The sequence below is a fragment of the Coturnix japonica genome, chromosome 1, assembly GCF_054131305.1.
Source record: "Coturnix japonica strain WE chromosome 1, WE-NBRP24, whole genome shotgun sequence".
NCBI lineage: Eukaryota > Metazoa > Chordata > Aves > Galliformes > Phasianidae > Coturnix > Coturnix japonica.
In genome coordinates this window covers 40567429-40579470 of record NC_140663.1, presented here as the reverse complement: position 1 = coordinate 40579470, position 12042 = coordinate 40567429, and positions in this window count along the sequence as shown.

Here is a 12042-nt window from a genome sequence, read left to right as displayed (position 1 = left end):
ACCGACTTCTGCCCATGTGTAATTAGCCTTTTGTTTTACATAACGGGTAAAAGCAAGCAAACAAAAAGAAACATACGGAAACCCCACAACCCTTTCTGAGTAGAAGCAAAGAGAATACGTGACTGAGACTCGAAGTGGTAGGGCACACTGGTGACTGCGTCTTGGAGGATTGCTTAAAGAGTTGCTTCTCTCTATCTTTTTTTCCCCTTCATTCTTTTAAAAGGGTTAATTGGGTTGGAAAATAAATGGCTGAAATGGTGTATTTTGTGTTTGTGATTCTTCAATAGACATTGATTTTGGAATCTTCAAATGGTGCAAGTCCTCACATTTTTTGTATGTTTTTTAAAGTGTTCAGTCTGCTTGTAAGTAACATAGTCAGCAACAACTCTCTGTGAAACAGTTAAACCATCAGTAAATAATTAACGTTTACAACGCTGTCACATATTCATATGAGCAAGAGCTCTGTAATGATGCATTGCCTCATACTTGGTTAACGCGTATGTATGAACACTAGGTATCACATTACAGTTGTATGGGATGTTACCTAGAGGAACTGCTGCAGTGGTGTACCAAAGGTCAGTTTTATTTAGAGGTGGCCTCTTATTTATTTATTTATTTGTTTGTTTATTTTTAAACGCGAGGGGTGTCTCTGGGATTTACAGAATGGCAACGTGGGTTGTGAAATAACCAATGTTACCTTGAGAACCATTGCAAGCCAAAGCTGGGAACGCCCTGCGAAACGCAAAGACACCGTTAAGGGAAGTTCAAAAACCTTTGTGTTCAGACGGAAGTAACTCCCCAGCAGGCTGTACTTACATATGGAATGAAGCATGCATAAATGTAAGGGAACAATTTTCTTTTCCTTGAGAAGAAAGAAACAGGTTTAAAAATTTACAGAGCAATCAGATTTTCCAGTTCCCTTGACCTACATTTATCGCCCAGATTAGAAACTGCAGTGTTCAATAACTATGATCTGGCAAGTTTTATATAACTTTTTTCCACTCTCTTTTATTATGGTTAATAAAATTGAAGCGTTGGCTTTGATGGAACTTTCAGTCCTTTACTTAACATTTCGTCAAAGGAGAAATATATACTTAATTTTTTTTCCTCACCTCTGCAAACAGCACATCAAATTAGTGATATTAAGGAAACTAGTGCCCTTGGTTACCATTTCAGATCATCACTTGTTCTGTTGGAGTTACAACGTCTATTTGGGATACAATTGTTAAGCCAGCACAAAAAAAACTGGAGCTCAGGAGCAAACAGTTTATTTAGAGAGCGCCCCTCCAGTGCTGCATTGTGTGGCTTTTTGGAACAGTAAATTCTCATTCAGCAGCATTGTAGCTCAGTGAAAGGCTGCCTGCAGCTCCAGGTCCAGGCATCAGGTCAGAGGAACTTAACAAAAGCTGTAGCTTTGAGTCTGGTGAGGTTGCCCTGACAGCCGTACAGATTAGCACCTTTCTGACACCTAGAATAAAATCAGATGTGCATTTGAATATATATGAGGGTTTGGTATAGGAAAAGGGTTAGCGTTCGTTGCATTAGTTCTCAGTTGTGGTCATTTACCTTGTAAGAACAGAAAGAAATGTTCTTCTGAGCTTTTGTGCCTCTCTGTGGTTAGCTATTAGAGGAGTGCCAAGATAACTTCCTGTAAACAGAAAATATCACCTTACTAATGATCTAGCAGTAGGAAAATGCTAGCATTAATCTTGAAACAGCTTTAAATGGTAAAAAGCTTGCCAAATCAGATACGTGCCTCTTCTAGTAAGTGCTAAACTCAGAGAATTAGCTTTCACATACAAAATGTGTTTCTAAATCATGCTTCTGCAAAGGCAGCTTTTATGGTAGTCCTCATAATACTTTTTTTCCTCAGAGAGAGGTCTTCTCTCAAATCTGTCAGCAATTGAACCTTAAAGACATTAGAACATATACTCACTGCAGATAGAATTAGCATTCCCTATTCAGAGGGTTCTCCTCTGTTCAGGTGGATCTACAGTAGCAGCACCACTACAGCTGCCAATAAATACCTTCTTTAATTTTCTCTAGTGAGCAACTTAGCATAGACTATGCCTGCTAATCTAGCTGTATACTATCATTTTTTATGAAAAATAATAGCATGGCTTTGATGCCTGATAGGAATAAACCTCACTTCCCCCCCCCCACCCCCCCACCCCAAGATAGGTGTTTTACATTAAATGCTTAGAAAAGGGATTGATCAGTTAAATACATCTGTGTTTATTTGCAGGTACCCATCTAAGCATACTTGTTTTTACATATTAAGAGTGCCTTATGTGTTTGTGTGTGTTTCATGGGTTCAGGAAAAATGAACTATGATTGGTCTAAATTCGTGATAGGTCTAAATTTTAAACATGGAAATGTGAATTAAAGTATTTCAGATTTTCTGTAAGACCGTTAAACCTTAAACTCAAGTTAAAGCTTCTGTCTGTAGGGCACTGCTTGTGTTTAATACTGTGTTCATATTGTTCCTACTCACAATGCATTTTACAACTGATTCCTTAGTGTTTTCTTATTTGTTATTTATTGCTGTGATAATCTTGTTATTCCCATTTTGAGTTCAGTCTGGTAATAGACTATTTTTGTTCCAGGTATGCATTTGTGTGGACTCTCTGAACCACTAGATTTATTCTGTAATAAAATGGCACCCTAGAGTGATTGCAGTGGGATCTTGCTTTACCTGCAAATACTTCGTCTTTGCCAAACATCAGCTGCTCCAGGGCCTTGATTTAGGATACAGAAGTCACGCTGTGAATTGGGTTACTGAGAGATGGGCACAAGTTCTGTTTGGTTAGATCTACTATGAAGTGTCACCTTCTGCAGTGGGATGAGTCAAGAGCTGGTAGTGCGATTGCCTCAGAGCCATGCAGTTCTCTCTAATGTAGCCTGTATGTTAGAGACCAGGTTTATTATAGAATAGTGTACTGTTAACAGGTTTCTCAGGTGGTTGAACTATGCTCTGAGTGCTTTTACGTTGCTGTTGGAAAATGTGATTGATGCAAATATGTGGTGGCAGAGAAATCAATGAAAGAGCCTGAGTGTCACTCTCTGCTGTTTTCATCTTAAAGCTCATTCTAGAACGTTGACTTTTGACCCTGATGTGTTTGGTGAGGCTTAACCTTACTTTTATGAAGCAGCCTTTTAAAAAGTTCAGGTCTACAGGTCACTGTGGGTGGAGAAGGCTTGTAATAAAAACTCCACCAGTTTTTTTAATCATTGTTAGTCATTATCATAAAGATGATAATTATTGTTTATGGGCTTATTGAAGACACTCAGAAGCTGACCATCTTGTGCTTAAGCTGTGCGTAAGAGGCTCTGCTGGGATCGAAGCAGAGACACGCTTTCCTTTTGTGTGTTGAAAATTGTGCAAGTCTAGTTTGTGGGTAATCAGAAGACTTGCATGTAAACTTGTATGTTGATGGCAAGAGGAGCCTCTATGGTCGCTTTAGACTTTAGCCTACCAGTTTCCATACGGTTGGAGCTCTTGATTCTCAGCTTCTGTGCAGATGGAATATGTTTTCGCCGTATGGTTACCATAAAAGGACATTGATACAGGGGATGGTGTCTAACAAAAATATACTAGAGCTAGTTAGGTGTAGGGAAACTTTTTGTTGAGGTTTGTAAAGGACCAGTGAAAAACACTTAATGACTTTTACAAATCTAGTCATGCTTTTACTCCTCTTATGGGCATGATGTGACTGGGATTACATCTATTTTGACATACTGTACCTGGAGAACTTTTCAGGTCCTCTAATACAGATTTTGTACTTGAGAAAGATCATCAGACTGGATGGACTATTAGAGTATTGAGACCCAGTGAAGCTCCAAATCAGTGAGATTTGGAATGCTCATGGGACAGCACTCTCAATGAGTTGCTTTTCTACAGTCCATACTTATTATTTATATTGCATGTTTTGATAAGTGTCTGTAGAAAGATGTTTCTTCAAGATTTTTTCTCCCCCTCATATAACTAGTATGAGTGGATACGAAGATGTATTCAGTCTTTGGAGTGCATTTACTGGTGCAGAAATTTTCGTGATAGTAATTTAAAATGTCTCTATAAAGTTTTAGGAAGATAAATGGCTATACAGAATAAAACCAAGCTTTCCTTCCACAGGTAATATGTTGGGCGTTAGTTATTACATTATTAAAACTGCTACTCATTTCTGATAGAGTCTGAATAAACAATTATTGGACTATGTCCTGGGAGACAACAAATGTGGGCAATTTCAGCTCAAAGCCTGGGGATGTTTGATTCTGAAACACAACTCCTTGTTGAGAGGTGTTAACTGCTTCATTTCTTTCAGTTTAATGGGATTCCGGTTCTACTGTTCTAATGATGACAACTGTTAAAATGTTGATGGGAGTGGTGTTTAGTGTAAGGATGCTCTAAATTAATACCTTTTGCATCGTTACTGCTTGTAAAGCTGGATCACAATACAAGTTAGTTTGTCCATTGTTTTATTGGAGTTTGCCTTTTTCTGGGTTTGGAAACAAGGCCAGCTCTTTCAGATTCCTTCATAGAGGGGGTGAAATGTTCTCTATTGGAAAGTCTTACTGATTTAGGATCTGATCTGTGTGGTTCATTCTTTATTGCATCTCCCTTCTGCCTTAGCAGTGAGGACTTACCTTAAGGAGAGACTAAGGATTTAATGGATTAAACATGCACGTATGGATATTTCTAATACTAGCAGTAATCTAGTACAGAAAAAAAAGGGACTACCAAGGCAGTACTTCACTACAGATCTCATCATTTGTGTTTTCATAGAAAGGAAGATGGAGAATGGTTTAGAATTTGACTGAAGATGGATCAAGTTTAGATGGTTAGAAGGCAGAGGCTTCACAATTCAAATCCTCATTATCAAAATGCTTAAAGATCAGCTGTATTTGGAGCTGTAAATTTGTCACTATTCAAAGTGGTGACATGCCTTTTGAAATCATCTCTTCCAGTAGAGGAGCTTGTTTTGGAATGTGGTTTGAACCAGATTTTGCAACGGAATAGTCAGTTTGCAGTTGGCTACTTGTTTTCCCCTGACAATAAGAACAACATTGTTGATGTGAATGCAGATAATTTCTAGAGATGCATCAGAATACAGTAAAAAAAGAACAGCACCCCCCTGACCCCCCCCCCGAAAAAAAAAACATTGAACTCTTCTCCCTGATTTTCTGATTTTTCTCTGATTGTCCCAATGACATCTCAGCCTCAAAAGGACTGAAAAAAAGATGCTATCCCCTTTGTGTCAGCTTTTTTCTTCAGTTGTATTTGTTCCTGGGCTACTGCCAGATGGACTTTTAACGGAGGTACAATTGTAGAATTGGGATTGTGCTTTTTTAAGAGTACTGTGAGTATGGTACATAAGCATTGCCCCAACACTAGAGAACATAAGACTGCTTCATTCCAGAGCACTGCAAAATTGCAAACTAATTGTATTATGTGAACTCCAACTGCACATTTTCCTGTTCAGCAACAGTGGAACCACCCCATTTAACTATGAAGTAACGTCTGCCACTTCATTTGTCCTCAAATGAACTCAACATACAGGCCTCTTATATAATAAAAAGGAATGAGCACAAAGAATGAATATGTTGTTCCTGTATTGTACATTATGTATTTCAAGGAAAGGTAAGTTGTTTAACCAATTTGTCTGTTAAAATGATTTTGATTCACACAGAAACTGCTTCTGTCTCATTTCTAAGGGTACAGTAAAATATGTACTTGTGTTAGGGGCCATATACTTCTACTGATGAAATAAAAATATTGCTCACTTGGCAGATACATGAAGAGATCTTACATGTATAACTATTTAGCATTTGCTACTTTATGAGCTGTAACTTGATGTACAGTATATTACCTCATTGTACTTCTGAGCAAATAGACTTGTAAAATACTGAATGCAGTTTCAAATGTAAAGTGCTATAAATGTGCTTTCAGGTATTCTCATTTTGAGTAATGTTTTATTAAGTATTTAGGAGAAAAGTAGGCAAAAATATGTTCATGGCCCTGCAGCTGGAGTCCAGCATAAACCAACAAGTAAAGTAAGATTTCGATGTGCATGAAGACAACTCACTAAGCTGTGAGCAAAATTTGCATCATGAGCCTTTTCCTACAGCACTACCAATGTTCTGCAAGCTAAACTTATAGTGCGCTTTCTGAGATATGGGAGGAAAGGCTGACCTGTCTTTTAGTGCTTTTTTCACATAAACTAGGAAATAGTCTTCTAAATTTATTTCACCTGAAGAGATGAGCTGGATGGAAATCCAGCCATTTAGATCTTATTTCATTGGGAGAACACTACGGAGCCCTATTTGAATATGAATGTAACGTAAACTCAGACAGATGTTCTCTCCTGTCTGTCTTTCCAGCTGAACCACTGGGTAATTCTGCTTCATAGACAGCTCAGTAATGCACACTTCCACTCTGCCTTTTCTTTCTGCTGTCATAAACTAGCTTATCAACACACTAGATTTCCATGCTTTTACTTAACAGCATACATATTTAGCAGCGTACATGTTTAACAAAAATTTGTCATTCCAGCCTTGAGAATAATACATTTCTCCTTTAAAATGTTGAACAGTGGTAAAGTAATATGTGATTGAGTGAATGTGGGGAAAAGAATTTGCTCAGAAACTTCTTGTGTAAGGGAGTATGTGGACTTGGCTAGGGCATGTAGGTTATATTCCCTGGGCAGTGTAATTGTCAGTAATTGAGTCCTGCTGAAGGTACAGAAGAGGCCAAGCAGATTTCTCAAGGGCTGGGAGAGACAGTGGATTGGTAGGGCTTCGGAGTAATTAGCCTTTGTGTGAATGAATCGTCAGTGTATAGTTTAAGAGCATAATGGAGCTGGATTGCTCTACAGAATGCTAACAAGATCTTTCTTCTATTGGTTGCAGTTTGTTCTCGTCTTGCTGAAGGATCAGAATCAAAGCAAAAGTGCAGTGGAAGAAAGGACTGCTGAGAGAGACAGTTAATTGCCAAAAAGCAAGAATGAGACACAACAGCTGGATAGAAAAGAGGAGGGGAGAACAGAGGAAATGCATAGCAAGCTCTGCAAGCAAGAAATGGCTCTTGGGGTGTTGGCAGTTGTTTGTGGTCTGATCTCCATCTACGTTCAGAACTTAGAAGGACAAAACATGTGTAATGAATTTGGAGTGGGTTAAAACACAGATACAATATGCACACATTCACCTTGCATTTAGAAATGTCTTCATCTCTCCATTTCCGTTCTGGTTTTTCTTGCTTCTTTTTATAGTGCTCAAGGTTATGCTGGCAGTAAGGAAGTTATTACTTCCTAACAGAAAATTATCCCTGTTTTCTATGTGGAAGGGCTGGACTGTTCAAAGATTACTGAAACTTCTGTTTTAGTTGATTATAATCCAGTAGTCAGCAGTAACAAAACAAAACAAAAAAGCTATTAATTGCTGTACATTTTTCATGTATTTGCATTTCATTTATGTATCACTTACTTTAACACTTAATTGATGCTGCTGCAGCCTTATCCACTCTTCTTCCAGTTCAGACAGTTCCTCTGAATAACTCAGATGAGTGTTCATCATTGTGCCATACATCTTTGAACACTTTGTGTAAAACCACATGGTTTAGAAAACTTGTGCAACTTCTTTTCCTTCACACAAGTTCTCAGTCTTCAAATGTGTGCAGGCAAAGCACGTGGCATTGTCTCAGTTACTCTGGCATAGACAGGCACACATCATCTGTGAAAGCCACATCAAGTCCACTTTAATAAGTATATCTCATTCTAGGGAGGTGGTCGGTGTTAAAAGGTGTGAAAAGACTGGAAGGTGAAGGGACTGGAGAACAAGACTTAGGGGGAGCAGCTGAGGGAACTGGAGCAACTTAGTCTGGAGAAGAGGATACTGAGGGGGGAGACCACAGTGCTTTCTACCAACATCTGAAAGAGATTGCAACAAGAAGAGTGTTGGTCTCTTTTCTCATGTGATGAGTGATAAAATAGTCAGAAATTGTATTGGGGAAGTTCAAATTATTCATCCATGAGTCTTTTCGAGGAAAGGGTTATTAGGCATTGGAATAGGTTGCTCAGGGAGGTGATGGTATCCCATCTCTGGAGATGACTGAGACTTGTGATGTGGCACTGAGGGCCATGGTCTAGTAATGGAACACAATAGATCTGGTTGATGTTTGGACTTGGTGATCTTGAAGGTCTTTTCTGTCCTAAATGATTCTATGGTCTGTATTTTGGAAAGGCTTTACTTAGTAAAGTTAATGTGGGTATCTTATAAAAGTTAAACTAAGCTTTCTATTCTCAAATCTCTCATATCTTCTATAATATGTCTTCCTTCATGGATGTAGGTGTAGAAACCTAGGATAACTGAAAACAAGGCTAAATAAATAAATGTGAACATAAACACTACCTGCAATTAAAAAGGACAATTCCTACATAGGCAGACTGCTCTATGGTGTCTTGCTTCAGGACTTTGATCACCACCTTATGAAAGACTTTTTTTTTTTTTTGGCAAGTGCTCATGGAAACAATAGAAAAGGAGGATCATTGGCATATCTGGTAGGGCTATTTCTGTAACTTTAATGGCAGTGTAACATAGAATGGAGCTACAAATTGGCTGAAGTAATCAGGTAGATACTCATTAACCATGATAACGATTCTTCTGGTGGGGAATGTTTTCAAACATTTCTCACGCAGTAAACCAAGCTGCACTGACTTGTGTAAATCCTACTTTTCTATATTAGAGTATTTTAGAGTATATTTCTAGTAGAACAAACTGATTTGAGAAGAGTAGGTAGGCAGTGAGCTGTACGCTGATATGAAGGTGGGGAGAATAGGAACTGTGGAAAGAACTTCTGAAGGCTATAATAACAAGATTGGCTGATTATTGTGGGTTTTGTTGTTGTTGTTGCAGCAACAGCTACTAAGAGTGATATTTCCTTTGTCTATCTGGATTAAGATTTTATGTCTTTGCATCAGTGAAAGCTTATTTGCTTCGGCTGCCAGCTACCATTTTGGAAACTTTGTTGCTTTTGGTATTTGCGATATTTCCTCTTTAACAAAGAGCCAACATTTTATTCTTACTGATGACTGAATAGGAGAACGCCTCTGAAAATGTGCTTAACTTTTAAGATTATTCTATGCTGTGGGGCTTTTGTTCCACAGAAGTCATTGGTAGGGCTGGAGCAACAACGTGAAAATCGACTCAGAAGAAAAGCAAGTTTATTCTGCACATTGTACACCAATAGGCTTAAAATAGCTTTGTCTTCAGGAAGAAAATGAAACATCCAATTATTTAGATCATATTTTTATCACCTGGGAGGATAAAAGAAAAAAAATCCACTGTTCATTAGTGAGAAAGGAATACTTGCTTACCTGCAAGCTGGACATGTCAGCTGGGGCATCTGAAACCTGTACTTTAGTATGATGCTTCTGTAGAAAATGAATGAAGATTTTCCGTGATATTTTATCAGAACATTGCTGTGATCTGCTCCGATTTATTTATGGTATTTTAAATTGCTTTAAGTCAATGGCAAGGACTGCAGATGTGGGCATTCAGGAACTTTTGTATTAAAAACATCACTTAAGAAGCACAGTGCTACATCTTAAAACAACCTACCCCATATGCAGCAAGCAATTCAAGTGTAACTCCTACAGTTGCTCTCTATTTATCTATATCTAACTCCAAACCAGCACTATGTGAGCGTCTGTGAAGATAGTTAACTCTACCCCAGAGAAAACCATGACAGGTGGAAACCTGGAGAGTGGAAGGTTTGATTTCGTTGATGTCTTCTAGTTACCAGATGTAGGCTATTTTAGATACAGAGTCAAAATGCCAAAGGAGAGTATGAAACCTTACAATCCTGCCTCAGAGCACTGGATGACATTTTAAATCCTACATTTTTGAGTCCTTGTTGTAGAAAGAAAGAACTTTTGTGATTCTTTGCCCTTGGGAGTGGGGAAGTCCAACCAGTAGCTGTGTCTCATTTATACAAAAGGACATAAATTGTCAGTCAGCTGTCACTGCTGAAGGGCTGTGATGGAGTGCAAAAATAAGTGGTATCTATGGTTGTTTGTCCATAAGCCATTTAAAACTTTACAGGCTGAAAGTATTATAAGTACTGTTTATCATTTTGCACGTTTCCTCCTGTTATGGAAACAGGTCATTTCTACTCCAAGTCGGAGTTTCTTAAGCTGAAACCTGATTTTGGACTGTATTTCTGATAATATACTGTAGAATAAGAGTCAGCATGTGGTAACAGCCTCCAATTTCTTTGACCTTCATGATTTCTAGCACAGACCTTTTTTCCCAAATGAATATGAGATCTTCATAATGCCAGTGCGTATATCCTGTTGTCAGGCAAAAGGAAAAGAAAAAAACCTAGGAGGCCCTAAGTGTAATTGATATATTTTAAACTCTTTTTACTCCTAGGGTAACTTGAGTAGCATGCCGAGTTTCAGAATGAGACGTGGTATGTTTGTATTTTGGTAATAGCTGCCATATACCATTTGTCTGTTCCCTCAATCATATCCTTTCACAAAGGGGGCTTGACACTAACAGACCATAACTCTGAAGAGAATGTCACTTTAAACATAGTCCCTGCAGCTTCCATTGTGTTATTGCAGACTGATGAAAATGAACTCCTTGACAGCCACAGTAACTATACCTAAGCATCTCCTAATTACTTTTGCATATAAAATAGATGTTCAATGTAAGACAAATCTAATTATCAAAGATGTCTGAAGGAGAGAGATAGAGAACTAGGAATTCTCTTAATATTCTGCTATTCTGTCAGAGCTTCTGAAAGATTTACAATAATGTATTGGTAACCAACCAGTGCTGTCATGTATTATTAGAGTCCAAACAGTGATATACCTTTTGATAAATCTTTTTCTGCTGGTTCTGTGGTTATCTCCTTGCAAAAAGAACACGAATCATGCCTAAGATGTGCATGTATTACTTTTTCTCCTGGGAATGTTATAAATGCAGTAACAGCATAGTACAATAGACAGTGAAGCCCAGACTAAGAAGCACGTTTAGAAGCCTAATTCTCACTGAAACAAATAGGAACTGGATGCACAAGTGTGCTTGAAAATCTGGTTCTCACTTCTGGTGAGGCTGCGTAACAATGTTTTTGGGAACCATGGGTGGATTGAGTTCTACTTCCATTCTCATGCTGGTCCTCCCCATTGTTTGAGTAGCACTAGTCAGCCCTCAGACCACCAGCAGCGATGAGTTTGGCAACAGCTTGTTCTTTGTGACAGTCAAGATGAGCTGTCCATTGACAGTAGCCAAGAGCAAAGACCCCTTACTTTGTGTGCCATCTTTCCATATTTTAATTCTTACACCAGCCACAGATGTCTCAGTGCATGATGTATGTTTCTCACTTTTTCACTTTAAAAGATAGTCTTTTCTGCAGTCCATAGCATGCATTTCTTTTTAAGAAAAGGAAAGACTCTGTGGCTTGGAGAGATGTTTGCTTCTTGGTTTTATTTCTTCTTCTTTTTTTTTTTAATGAATTTTTCTTTTGCATGCAGTTGTGCCTTTTGTGTGCTTCTTTCCTATTAAAAAAAAAAACAAAAAACACTTTGCCACCCTCTGAGTAAGGGATTTCCATTAGATGTTTAATTTAAGTCTCCACTCTTTTAGTTTGTTATCCCTTGTCCTATCACTTTCTACAAGTGCTAAGAGTTGATTTTCTACTGTTTATAAGCTCCCTTTAAATATAGAAGGCTGCAGTGATGTCTCCCAGAGCCTTATTTTCTCCAGGCTGAACAAGCCTAACTCCCATAGCCTGTCTTCACAGTAGAGGTGCTCCAGCTCTGTGAGCATCTTTGTGGCCTTCCTCTGGACCCTTGTCAACAGCTCCATATCTTTCTTGAGCTGAAGGCCCTAGACCTGGATGTGCTTTTAAGTGTATGCATCTGATCTTCCCGGTGTAGTACCTGTGCTATGAGCCTGTCTGATGGACTCATCAGGACGTGTAGAGCAAGCATGATAGCCTGTGAAACTTACATAGTTGCAGGCATGAACTGGGCTCTAGAGATG